Source organism: Phodopus roborovskii, unplaced genomic scaffold (assembly GCF_943737965.1).
Source record: "Phodopus roborovskii unplaced genomic scaffold, PHOROB, whole genome shotgun sequence".
NCBI lineage: Eukaryota > Metazoa > Chordata > Mammalia > Rodentia > Cricetidae > Phodopus > Phodopus roborovskii.
In genome coordinates, this window is record NW_026125640.1 from 1,921,375 (window position 1) to 1,934,778 (window position 13,404).

Genomic DNA, 13,404 nt, shown 5'->3' on the forward strand with positions numbered 1-13,404 from the left:
TCCATATACTGCACAGGCACACACAAGCACATGCACCCCTCAACACACACACACACACACACACACACACACACACACACACACTCACTCACACACACACTCAAAGTGAGTCATGAAAGCCAGCCAGTTCATAATGAAGGGGAGTGGGGGAGGGTTTCTCTAAATAAGCTGGAGACATGTTCTAAAACTGTTACAACTCTGTTCAGACTAGGCTTCATGGAGATTCTTTCAGAATCACATTGAGGACTCAGGCAGGGCTTAACCCTGCTGGATTCCCTTCCCCCAAGCCTGTTTTGTCACCTGCCCGGTTAACCAACCCAAAAATGCCAGCCACCCTCCAGCATGATCTGTGAGGTGACATGGCCGATGATGGCACCAAGCCAATGTTCTATGACACCAAAAGTGTGTAGCCAGCCAGGGATCCCACACTGGTCCATGTTCTGGTTAAAGAATCACAGCCGTCCTTAATCAAAAGCCCCACTCAGAGCAGCTCGGAAGGGGCTGCTGTGGCCATGTATCCCCAGCCACTGACCCTGGGCTGGAGTTGCTGAGGTGTGTTTACTTGTTGCCTGAGACGCTCTAAAACCCCAGCGCCTCAGTTTCATTTTGAACTTGACAGATAAAAGGCCGACTTTGACTGAGAATATTAACTTTCTGGCTCCTGCCCAAGAAAGCTGAACAGATGAGGAAATAATATAAAATAAAAGGCGTCTGCAAACAGCGAGTGCCGGCTGCTTTCCAGAAAATACGCCCACTGTTGTGTGTAACACTCTGAGTCTTTCGTTTCTTGGCCCCCTCCCTCTTCTTTGCTCCTGGTGTTGAAGGAACTGCCTTTGCTTATTTAGGGAGAAAGACAGAAGTAGAAGAAATGGTGCATGTGCTAAAACAGGGCCCCCTTCTCCTCTCCAGGTAGTGCCGTGCAGGTGTACCCACAGGTAAAACAGTCTGGCTCCAGACGAGAGAGCAGAGAAGGCTCAACAGCCCCAAGAGTCTCCAAACCCTGCCCCTGGCACCTGCTTCCAGTGGCCAACCTAGGAGCAGTGGCTGTTAGAATGCTACAGCTGACTGTGAGGAAAGGCCATTGTCAAGCAGGGCCCTAAGCAGGCAGCCACTCACGTGTTGCCTAAGACTGTCCCTGAAGGGCAGGGGATAGCAAGCAGGCTGGAAGGATGCTGAGGGTGGAGACTGCTGGAGGGAACATCTTCTGGGCTGTGCCCTCCCATATGAATTACTAATTAAGAAAATATTCTATGGGCTTGATCTCCTTTGAGGTTCTTTCTTCTCAAATGACTCTAGCTTGTGTCATGTGCCATAAACTTGGGCAGTGCAGGGGGTAAGAACATCAGCATGTGATGTCGGAAGAGAACACTCTACAGGCCTGAAATATATACTAAAAATAGGTGCGGGGTAAATTGGGAGTGTCCCGGATGGGGAGGGTAGTAGGAGAGTGGGGAAGGGAGAAGTGGGGGGGGGACATGAGAGATCAGAAAGATCCAGTTGGGGGGAAGGACAGAGAGGGAGAACAAGGAAAGAGATACGTAAGAAAAGAGAGCTGTTATGGGGTTAACAAGAATCCTGGCACTAGGAAAATTCCCAGGAATCCGAAAGGATGATCCCATCTAATAATCTAAGCAATAGTGGAGAGGCTACCTTAAATGCCCTTCCTCTATAATGAGATTGATGGCTAGCTTAAATGCCATCCTAGAGCCTGCATCCAGTAGCTGGTGAAAGCAGAAGCAGACATCCACAGCTAAGCACTGGATTGATCTCCTGGAATTCAGTTATAAAGAGGGAGGAGTGATGAGCAAAGGGGTCAAGACCATGCTGGGGAAACAGCTGACCTGAGCAAGTGGGAGCTCACTGACTCGACTGACAGCTGGGGAACCTGCATAACACCCAACTAAGCCCCCTGAATGTGGGTGACAGTTGGAGGACCTGGGCAGTCTATGGGCTCTCTGACAATGGAACCAGTATTTATCTCTCGTGCACAAATGGACCTTGGGAGCTCATTTCCTATGGAGGGATACTCTCCTAGATACACAGGGCCTAGGCCCTCCCCCCAAGTGATGTGACAGACTTTGATGATTCCCCCATGGAAGGCCTAACCCTCTCTGAGGAGTGGATGGGGGTAGGGTGGGGAGATTCTGGGGGGGGGGTAGTGGAAGGATGAGCGGGATAGGAAACCAGGATTGGTATATGTTTTTAAAAATAGGTGCAAGTCCTCAGCTGTGTTTAGAGCAGCATCCTGGACTCAGCACACCTGCTTATTTGTGCCTCTTATGGTGAAGCATCTTGTCTTGATCTACCATTGTGCCTGGCTGCCTTTATTGTATAATTTCCTTCATTTTCCTAGTCAATGGAAGACCAAAACTTACAGGCAAGAGAGGCAGCATATTGGAGACTATTGCCTTCCTGCACTTGCTCATGAGGGAAAGACTCTAGGCTCTAGAAATCTATGATTACTAAAGGAAACTAAAAGTTGATGGTGGGAATCTGTCATTCTCATATCCCATGCATGTCAGGCAACAGACAGTAGTTGAACTTGTGCTACCAGCTAGTTTGGCATACTGGGATAAGCAACACAGCTCTCCAAATCTGTTTCCAACTATAGGTTGAAAAAAAAGGAGACCTATCCATTTGTGAGGTGAAACCGCATTGAGTGGATGAGTCTATTAGAGTCTGTCTCTCTGTTGACTGGATCCAGAATGCCAGGGTTTTCAAGTAGACAGAGGAGGAGAGTTACATCTCTCACAGACCTCTCAACAAAAGGGCGGAGGATTCAATGAAGCAATAAGGCTGTCTTAGTTAGGGTTCTCTATTGCTGTGAAGAGACACCATGACCACAACAACTGTTATAAAGAAAACATCTAATTGGGGTGTCTGCCTCCACTTTCAGAGGTTCAGCCCATTACCGTCATGAAGGGGAACGTGGCAGTGTACAGGCAGACATGGAGCTACAATGTTGTTATTATCATCATTATTATTATTTACAACCTATTATGTTTAATTAGAGCTGCTGGCATGCACACGTTTATGAAGTTATTTAGTAGCTCATGGGAGCTTACCAGTGACCACACCACTGGAGAAAAATCACACCCTCTCCCCAGGAGCCATTAACTGCTTATAGCCCTTCAACTAGGGATGGGACCACTCAGATGTCCTAAAGTCAGAGAGCGTGTTTTATTTACTCTTTGTTATCTTTCATATTTGTTTTAGCTCCTCTTGTTCTTTTGCCTTTCCATATAAATTGTAGAACTCACTTCTTGACATGTACATAAATCCTCCTGGCCTCTTGATTAGTTATCACATTATTCCTAAAAATCATTTTGGCAAACATTTATTGTGTTGAGCTGCAACAATCCATGATGATGGTATATCACTTTTCCATAAGAAACAATGTTTCTTCACTTTTAAAAAAGATTTCATCTATTTTTCCTTCTCTGCAATGTTCCTGGAATCTTAACTGTGGGAATGTTTTGTAGATATATCCAGTGGGACCGTGCTCCACAACATTACATATCGATTAGTTGTGGTTTTCTGTAATGCCTCTGTAATATTCTATAGTGTTGCAAAACAATTTTTTCCTTGATGAGAGGTGAAGACTACACTTACCTATGGTTTTATAGATTGTTCTTAGGGGTTATACTAGCTTAGTAAATTAGTGATAGTGGATTCTCCTCCAATAACTATGATTTCACTAACACTAATTAGTTAGCTGCATTTCCTACACCAGGCATGATATCCCTTTTATAGAGTGGTTCATTTATATACTGGTCGATGTTCTGTTACCATATCTATTGCTGAGCAGGAAATTTTGAAAAGTTTATGACTAAGAATTTGGGTTTATCTTTTTCTCTTTTCAATTATGTCAATTTTTTGATTCATGCATTGGAAATTGTTGTGTTAAGTACAAGCATATTTAGCATTGTTTTATCTTCCTGGTGAATTGATCCTTCTGTCCTGCTTGATCTCTGCCAATATTCTATTCTCTGACATCTTCCATATTTGATATTAACAAAACTATTCTCATTTTTCTTTGATTATGCATGAGGTGTATGTCTTTTTTTCTCCTTTCATTTTTAACCTACCTACATCATTATATTTGAAATGAGTTTCTTGTAGCCAGCTTATTGGTGAGTAATATACTATATTAACAAATTGTACTCATTAATACTTTAATACATGAGTTTAGACCACTTATAGTAAATATCGATATGTTTGGATTACTTCCACATTTTGATATTTGCTTATTGCTTAATCCTTCAGTTTTTAAAAATTCTTCTGTTCCCACTTTCTTACCTAATTTTGGGTTACCTGAAATGTATCCTAAGTACAAAAAAAGTCAATTTATAGGAAGTTGAAGTGATAATACAACAAATTGTCACATATACCCAGCTTTCCCAATTGTTAGAACCATATTACCAGGTCCACTTTCCAAAATAAAGAAAAATATTTGGTATATTGCTATGAATTAAATTCCTGGCTTTAATTCTGCCAATTTTCTACTCATCTCACTTTTCTCTTTTGATCTTAGATCCAGGACAACATACTATTCAATCATCTTATTATTGGAGCATTTTGTAGAATTCAATATTATCTATGGTGTTATTTTTACTAAGTGTTAAATGATTATTTTAACATTCGCGCTAATGATTATAAAATGTATACTTAACATTTGGCAATCAACTTAGAATCAATATTTTACCAGTTTAATTAAAATGTAGAAAAGTTACTTCCTTTTGCAGTCATTTACACTCCACTTTTGTGTTGTATTTGTCTTATATATCACATCTATTTATAGCTAAAACTATAGAAGGTAAAGTTATAATTTTTGTTATATGTTATATGTTAAACATACCTTCAATGAAATATAGACTATTTCCATTGGTCTTCCTTTATTTCTCTTATTAACATTTTTATTTTGTTGAGGAGATTTTTGGAGCAGTCGTTGTAGAGACAATCTATTTTGCATTTTCTAACTCTAAAGGATGTCTTCATTCTTCCTTCCCTCATTCATAAAATGCATTATTTTCCAACTTTTGATTATGCCAACCACTTTAAAAATTCACTACTATTCTGGTTTGCTTCTGTCAACTTGATACAAACCTAGACATATCTAAGAAGAGGGAACCTCAACTAAGAAAATGTCTCCTATAGATTGGCCTGTAGGAAATCTGTGGATCGTTTTCTTGATTAATGATTGATGTGCGAAGGCACAGTTCTCTGTGGGTGGAGCCATCCCTGAAAAAGTGATTCTGAGTTCATATAAGAAAGTAGACTGAGGAAGCCACAAGGAGCAAGCCAGTAAGCAGCACTCTTCTATGGCTTCTGCAACAGTTCCTGCCTCTAGGTTCCTGCTTTGAGTTTCTGCTCTGACTTCCTTGCATGATGGATTGTGACCTGAGAGTTGTAAGATAAAATACTTTCTATGTCAAGTTGCTTTAGATCATGGTGTTTTATCATTGCAGTAGAAAACTAAGATAATACTTTAAAAATACTCTGTTATTTTCTATTAGTTTCAATCACCTCTTGTAAACCATCCCTGTACATAATGTGCTTTTTCTTTTGGGAAGCTTTCCTGTCAAGTTTTATTCAACCTTTAAAAATACCAGTTTATGATTTATTTAATCACGGGTTTCCTTTGACTTACTCTATTTGGGATTAATTAATTTCTTAATGTTTTAGATTTTTGTGTTTTGCCAAACTTGTGAAGTGCTGTAGTATAGAGGCAGAATACTCTCTGAAGCTCCAGGTGTTAAATGCATGGTCTTTGGGATTGAGAGGTAGTAGAAACATTAAGAGATAAAGCTGAGAGAAGGAAATTAGGCTATTTTGGTCATGATTGTGAAGAGGATGCTGGAAGCCTGGTCCCTTCCTGTTTCTCTTTGGGTTTTTTGTTCGTTTGTTTGTAAAATTCTATGGGGACTTACACTCAGCTACCAAATAAAAACACAAACAGAGGCTTATTCTTACTTAAATAGCTTATTTGTTCTTTAAAATTGTGTATTACATTCCAACCACAGTTCTCCCTCCCACCCCTCCTCCTGCCTCCCCTTACCCCACCCCAGCCTACCTCCAGTCCATTACTCATGAGGAGTTAACAAAGTCTGGCACAGTAGGTTGGGGTAGGGGTAAGCCCCTCTCCCATGCATTAAGGCTGAACATGCCATCCCACATAGGGTGTGGCTCCAACAAGCTAGGTCATGTACCAGGTTTGTATCATGATCCTACTATCAGGAGCCACTCAGATAGTCCAAGCTTCACAACTGTCTCCCACAAGCAGAGGGCCTAGTTCGGTTCCCTGGTGTCTCCACAGCTGTTGGTTTAGTTCATGAGTATCCACAAACTTGGTTCAGCTGTCTCTGTAGGTTTCTCCATCATGACCTTTACCTCCCTTCCTCATACATTCCTGTTCCCTCTCTTCAGCTGGATTCCTGGAGCTTCACCTGGTACTTGGTTGTGGATATCTATGTCTGGTTCCATTAATTACTGGATGAAGGCTCTATGGTGATAGCTGGAGTATTCACCAATCTCATTACACGGGTAGGCCTGTTTGGGCATCCTCTCCACTATTTCTAGGAGTCTTAGCTGGGGTTATCGTGTAACCCCATAGTGGCTCTCTCTATTAAGATATTCCTTCATCGCTCTTCCACTGCACCCCTTTCCCTTTGACCATCCTATTCTCTCATGTTCTCCTCCCCACCCCTCCCCCTTACCACCCTCAACCCCCAGTTTACCCTGTAGATCTCATCTAATTTCCCTTCCCAGGGCAATCTGTATGTCCCTCTTAGGGTCCTTCTCATTAACTAGCTAGTCTAGAGCTGTAGATTATAGTCTGGTTATCCTTTGCTTCACATCTAATATCCACTTATGAGTGAATATATACTGTGTTTGTCTTTCTGAGACTGGGTTACCTCACTTAGGATGTTTTCTCTAGTTCCATCCATTTGCCTGAAAATTTCATGAGGTCATAATTTTCTACAGCCTAATAGTAGTACTCCATTGTGTGAATTTTCCTTATCCATTATTCTGTTGAGGGGCATCTAGGTTGTTTCCAGGTTCTGGCTATTATGAATAATGCAGTTATGAACATGTTGAACAAATGTCCTTGTGGTATGATTAAGCATCCTTTGGGTATATGCCCAAGGTTACAAGGATTCAGGCATTACTCTGGGCTGCCCTGTCACCTGGCAGAATGCACTCAATCAATACTCTGGTCAGCCCAGGGTTCCATGTGTACTAAGTCTGCAGGCAGGTGTAAAGGACCCTGATGGGAGATGCCATTATGTATATATGTTTGTCATACTGGTTAATGAATAAAGCACTGTTGGCCAATAGGAAAGAAAGATAGGAGGGACTAGGAGACAAGGAGGAAAAGGAAGTAGTGGGGAGGGGTCAAGATGGAGAGTCTGGAGAGAACAGAACCACCTCTGCTCTCAGTAAGACCATGTGGAAATACATAGAAATGGGTTAATAATTAAGACAGAGCTAGCCGATAAGAAACAAGTAACTGGCCAACAACATTATATCAAATACAGAGTCTCTGTGTATTAATTGGGGCTGGCACGGCGGTGGGACAAGACCAGGTGGTGGGCAGAAAAACCTTACTCCATACAGGACCCCTTTAAAAGTTTAAAAGTCGGACCCCTGTCCACTTACACTCGCTTTTACTTTCTCTTTTGCTCTCCATCTCCCTCTCCTGCTTTCGGTTGGCCACCAGCTACCCCCTTTTCTTCTCTTCCCCTCTCTCCCTCCCCCTCTCTCCTCTTCTGTTGCTGGTGCCTCTATGTCTCTTCCCTTCTCCCTCACTTCCCTTTCTAAATAAACTCCCCATTTAAGCTCTATCTGCCTGGCTTGTTATTACCTCACCCTCAACTGCTATGGAACCTGCTATTCTCTCCCACATGGTCCCTTACCTTAGGACCCCACTCACTTGGGACCCTCACGTGGGACCACCCCCACCCCTTCTCCAGCTTTTATTCAGGCCTCTTATTTCCTCCTTATTTTCTTGATCCTTGATCTATCTTCTCTCTTTTTAGCCTTCTATTTATTGTCTCTGCCTGACAGCTCCACTTATCCTTTCTCCTACAGTGCTATTGGCTGTTCAGCTTTGTTAGAACAATCAGGTGTTTTAAACAGGCAAAGTAACACAGCTGCACAGAGTTGAAAAAATGCAACATGAAAAGAATGCAACACATCTTTGTATGATTAAACAAATATTCTACAGCACAAATGAATTTAACACATCTTAAAATAATGTTCTGCAATGTTCTCTCTTTGCTCCCTGCCCATCATCAGGTGAGCAGCTTTCTCTGTTACATGCTCCAACCATGATATACTTGCCTTGCCATAACCCGAGGCAATAGATCCAAGTGATCATGGACTAAAAGATCTGAGACACAATTTTTTTCTTATTTTTCTGATCTATCTATCTATCTATCTATCTATCTATCTATCTATCTATCTATCTATCTTTCATCTGTCTAAACTATTTTTGGTATTTGAAGTCAAACCTCAAGCCTTAAGCATGGTAGGCAAGACTCTACTATGTATATATATTCCTAACTTGTAAAACATTGTATTTAAAATAGTATCTCACTAAATTGACCAGGTGAAGGTCTTTCTCTGTAGCCTAGGTAGACCTTTAAATTTTGACCATCTTTCCTCAACTTTCCAAGTGAGTGGGAATCACAGTACTGTGTCACCAGATCCAGGTTCCTTTTCTTCCTTTAATTCAATTGTCTCATGCAGTTTGTCATAGTTACAGAAAGCTGACTAACACAGAAAGTTTTCAGATATTATTACTTCAAGTTATTTTTAGTTCCATACTTTTTCTCTTCTATGGAAATCTGATGACAGGAATATTAAATCCCACAGATCATTAATACCCTATTCATCTTTTTAAAGTCTCCTTTTCTGTTACTCGGATTGATAGCTTGTTTGTTTGAAACAGACCCTGTTTCATGTGCATTGGGTCAATTTCTTACTTTAAATTTCTCTCCTTGTTTAATAATGTCCATCTATTAGTGGGTATGGGGATACACACATCTGTAATCCTAGCACTGAGCAAGCTGAGGCAGACTGTGGTGAGCTCCATGCCAGCTTTGATTACATTGCAAGTTTTAGACCATGCTCAAAACTGGAACACTTTACCTCACAAGCAGAACAAAACAAACACAACCTCCCCTGAAACCATTTGTTTCTTTAATGAAGCATTCCACTTGAAATTTGTTCTAGGAGTATTTGTGATTTCTTGTTTGAACATTTTTTTTCAAAATATTTATCAGATAATTACAACAAATATACTCACTCATCAGTGGTACTTATTGTCTTTGTCCCTGCAAGTTGAAATTTTATTGCTCATTTATAAGATGAGTAATTTGGGGTTCTACTCCAGACATTTTTATGTATAGCACAATTAGAGTACTGAAAAAACAATGATATTTTATTTTGAAAGTTATTTCATATAGTTGGGTTCAGGCTGGAAGGTATCATTCAAAATCTTTGGGTATCATTCTTAAGTGAATTCAACTTAAAGCCTTTGTAGTGTGCATCAGAAATGTCCTGGGTGTGAGCCATTCAGTAGTTTTCCTGGAAACTAGGCTGTGTTATATTCCTTGGGTCAATTTTCAAAGTCTTTGGAATACAAATATGTAGCTTGGAGGGGACTGACAATAAAATATTAAGAACTTTTTAAAGTGTTAAATGACACAATGAAGTAGGAGGACCGATATCCTACCACCTTCAGAGGAAAAAACACAACATTCTAGTGTATTAGGAATGCCAAAAATAGGAACAACTTTATTGTCATCATTGCCCCTGCTTTAATGGCTCCTGATCAAAACACCAGTGGAGGGCTCCAGCAAGCTAAATGGAAACAGTAAAGAAAATTAACTCTTACATAAGCACAAATAAGTCTATAAATCCTTCTATTCATAGATACCAGGTTTGGATTCTTAAGCATTTCTAAGCTGTCATGCCATTATTTCTTTATTTCCTGTAGACTGGGTAGGTGTAAAGATAAAAATAAACAACACCACTGTCAGTTATCACCATGATTACTGTCATCGTAAGATAATTTAGCATAGTTTCAATCTGGACATTTTTGTTTTCAAGAAAAAAATACATACTGAAGAGATTTTTTTTTAAGAGAACATCTTAACCATTTAATGTTAGAGGAAACTAGGTGTGAGTTTTCTGGTTCCTGGTCTCTGTCTCCAGTCAAAACCTTTGTAATGATTCAATGCACTCTCATGATCTTAACCATCATCTGTGTGCCAGTATCTTCCAAGATTTCATTACTGGTCAGATGCATGCATTCCAATTCCCATTCAGCATTTCAGTTGAACATCTACTGAATGTCTGAAAATTGAAATGTTCTAAACTGTAGTTGCCCTGCTTCTGCCCCTGGAGGACAGCAAGTTCTTGGCATAGCATCCAGAAACACACTGTAAATCTGAGGTGGAACAAGTCTTTCTCTTCTCAAAGCCTCTACCTCCTTCACGACAAAGTCTAAATCTTCTGAGTCCCTACGAGGACCTTCCCAATCTGATCCTCACTAGTTTCATCTTATAGCCATGGTTTCTCTGGCCCCAACAGTACTGAAATATTGACTTCTTGCAGTTTGTCTACTCCCCTAGCACATTCCTTCTCCAGAACCTCTGCCTTGGCTGTCTTACTCCCTTTTTCTGTCTTCCCAGATATTATAGGACTGACTTCTACCACCCCCTTTAAGCCTTTGTTCAACTGCATTCTTTTCATTGAGACTTTGCCCTACCATGTCATCTAAAACTTAGACCCATTTTTGCCTCTCCCTGCATTACTTTTCTCCCACTGAATTATCATACATGTCATATAATTTAAATATTCATTGATCACATAAAATACAGACCCTTGAGGGCAGGGAGTGGTGGGTTTTCTGTCTTGTTTCTGACTACATCATCAGGATCTAGCATGAAGTAGATACTTGATAAATAAATGTTAAAGAACCACAGCCAGCAAAAGATAGACGATTTTATTTATTTTATTTCTGAAACTATTATATAACTACATCACATTTCCCTTCTCTTTCTTCCCTCCAAACTCTCCTAAATACCCTTCCTTGCTTTCTTTTAAATTCATGGCCTCTTTTTCATTAACTGTTGTTACATGCCAATATGTACATGTATGCACATATATATTCTGAAACATAACCTCCTCTGTCTTTATAATGTTACTTGTGTGTATTCAGAGCTGACCATTTGGGTGGATAACCAACTGGTATGTTTTTCCCTGGGGAAGGCTTTCTCTCACTCTTAGCGTTCCTTGCTTGTGTAGAGTTCTTTATATAAGACTGAGGCCTCAGGGGCTTTACCCTATTCACTTTGTCATATGTAATGTTATCCTTGTTCAACTCATATTTATGCATAAAAGAGATTTTATGGATATTGTTTCTGGCATTACTAGGAGACAAAAAGGTATTTTCTCAATGAGGGGAGAGAATTACACTTATCTGTTTCTGTAATAATAAATATTTAGTGCGCAGTTAGACATCATTCTGGTTTAGTAAAATAGGGTAATAGGTTCGCCACCAAGAACCAGGACTTCATTAGCCATGGATAGCTGGTCAAGCAGACCTTAAGTTCAGTTAGAGAGCTGTTGGTTACCAACAAGGTGTGCATGCCACTATGTATCCTTAGAGTTAGCATGCTACATTGATCATTGTTGTGGTTCATAAGCATCATAGCTAGGTAGGACTTCCCTCCTTTGAAAGACTTCATGGTGCCTTCTAGTATCATGAAAGAACCCTCAGGAGGTAGCGATTCAGGTCAGATCCAGCTCAGGGACCTCTAGGCCTTGTTTCTGAAGTGTATGCTATCTTCAGCAATAGAGACATTCACCTCTTGGAGGCAACGAAGGGCAATGACAATTGTCTATAAACTTTGAGAGTTTGCAAGAGCAATGGTTGCTGGAATGAAGTCTTTGCAAAGAAATAAATGGTTTAGACACCTGTGATCCCCACATCCCCCTACAAGTGACTATGAGAAATGCCAAGAGTTCGAGTTTCTGCACAGACTGATTCTTTGCAAGGTGTTGCAAACAGGTACAGAATTCAAAATGGAAAGCTTTGTGCTCGGATTGATTCACAGGTTTTAGTGTTTCAGCTTCCTAAGTACTGCTGCTGCTGCTGCTAGTTTCTGAAATGTCTTGCAAATTGCTGTCCTGGCTCTTGCTGGTATGTACACCACGTGCACACACAGACACACTCACATGCTTCCCTCTACCAGGTGCTACTCACCACAACCCATTCCATCCTGGCTTGGAGGGCTGGGATGAATCTTTTGCTGAGATGGAATTTTCCAAGTTCCCTGGATCCCAAGGGAATGGGGTGTTTCTGGCAGTGTCCACAATTCCATCCTGCATCTGTCAGCACAGTTAATATATGACTGATAATAGGATTTCAGTGCAGTGTGGTGCGTTAAGCAGGTGTGACAAGATTGTAATTTCCAACCTGCTTTTAAGTCACAGATATCCAAGTCATTGTATGGCTCCTCTACCATCTTTCTGACTAGGCAGGTTAAGTAGCCTGGTGATTCTTCAGACTTAGGACTGACCCTCAGCCCTTTCTCACTACTTACAATGCAGATTGGTTAGTATTCTACTTTTGAATCTTTCCCTATGAATTTAACCTCCAAGGGAGGCAGAATTCTGACAAGCAAGCTTCTTTCCTGTATGTTTGAGTTTAGTGAGTATGACAAAACTTGTGAAAGTAGAGCACAAGAAAACTTTAAGGCCTTTTCCTGAAAACACAAATAGGTTCTCAGTGGTGCATATGTACATTCCAGCTAAGGATGTCACCTGTAGTGTGCCAATAATCCATTTTTAAAAAAATTGGAGACAGGGTTTCTCTGTATAGCTTTGTAGACCAGGCTAGCCTCAAACTCACAGAGATTCACCTGCCTCTGCTTCCCAAGTACTGGGATTTAAGGTCTGTACCACCACCAACCAGCTGCCCAATAATCTATTAAAGTGAATTTTAGAGATGTATGAATCACATACTACAAAATGTTATCATTTAATTGTGCATTTTGATTAATTTTGACAAACAGGTACACCCATGTAATCATTGCCCATCAAGTCATGGAAAACAACTACCTGTCTAGAAAGTTCTCTTTTCTAATTTCTATCTCACACTATCCTGCACCAACATAAACCTTATTCTAAGCTGTATCAATACCGTTGATTAACTTCCTGTTCAAGAACTGCAAAGGAGGGACAATCACAAAGTGTGAGCCCCTTTGAAGATAGCTCTTTCGAGTAATGATTGAGACATCTATCAATTTATTTTTTATTTCTGAAAAATATTGATACAGCACAAACATCTATTCATTTGCCAACGGACACTTGAATTCCTCTCCAGCTTGG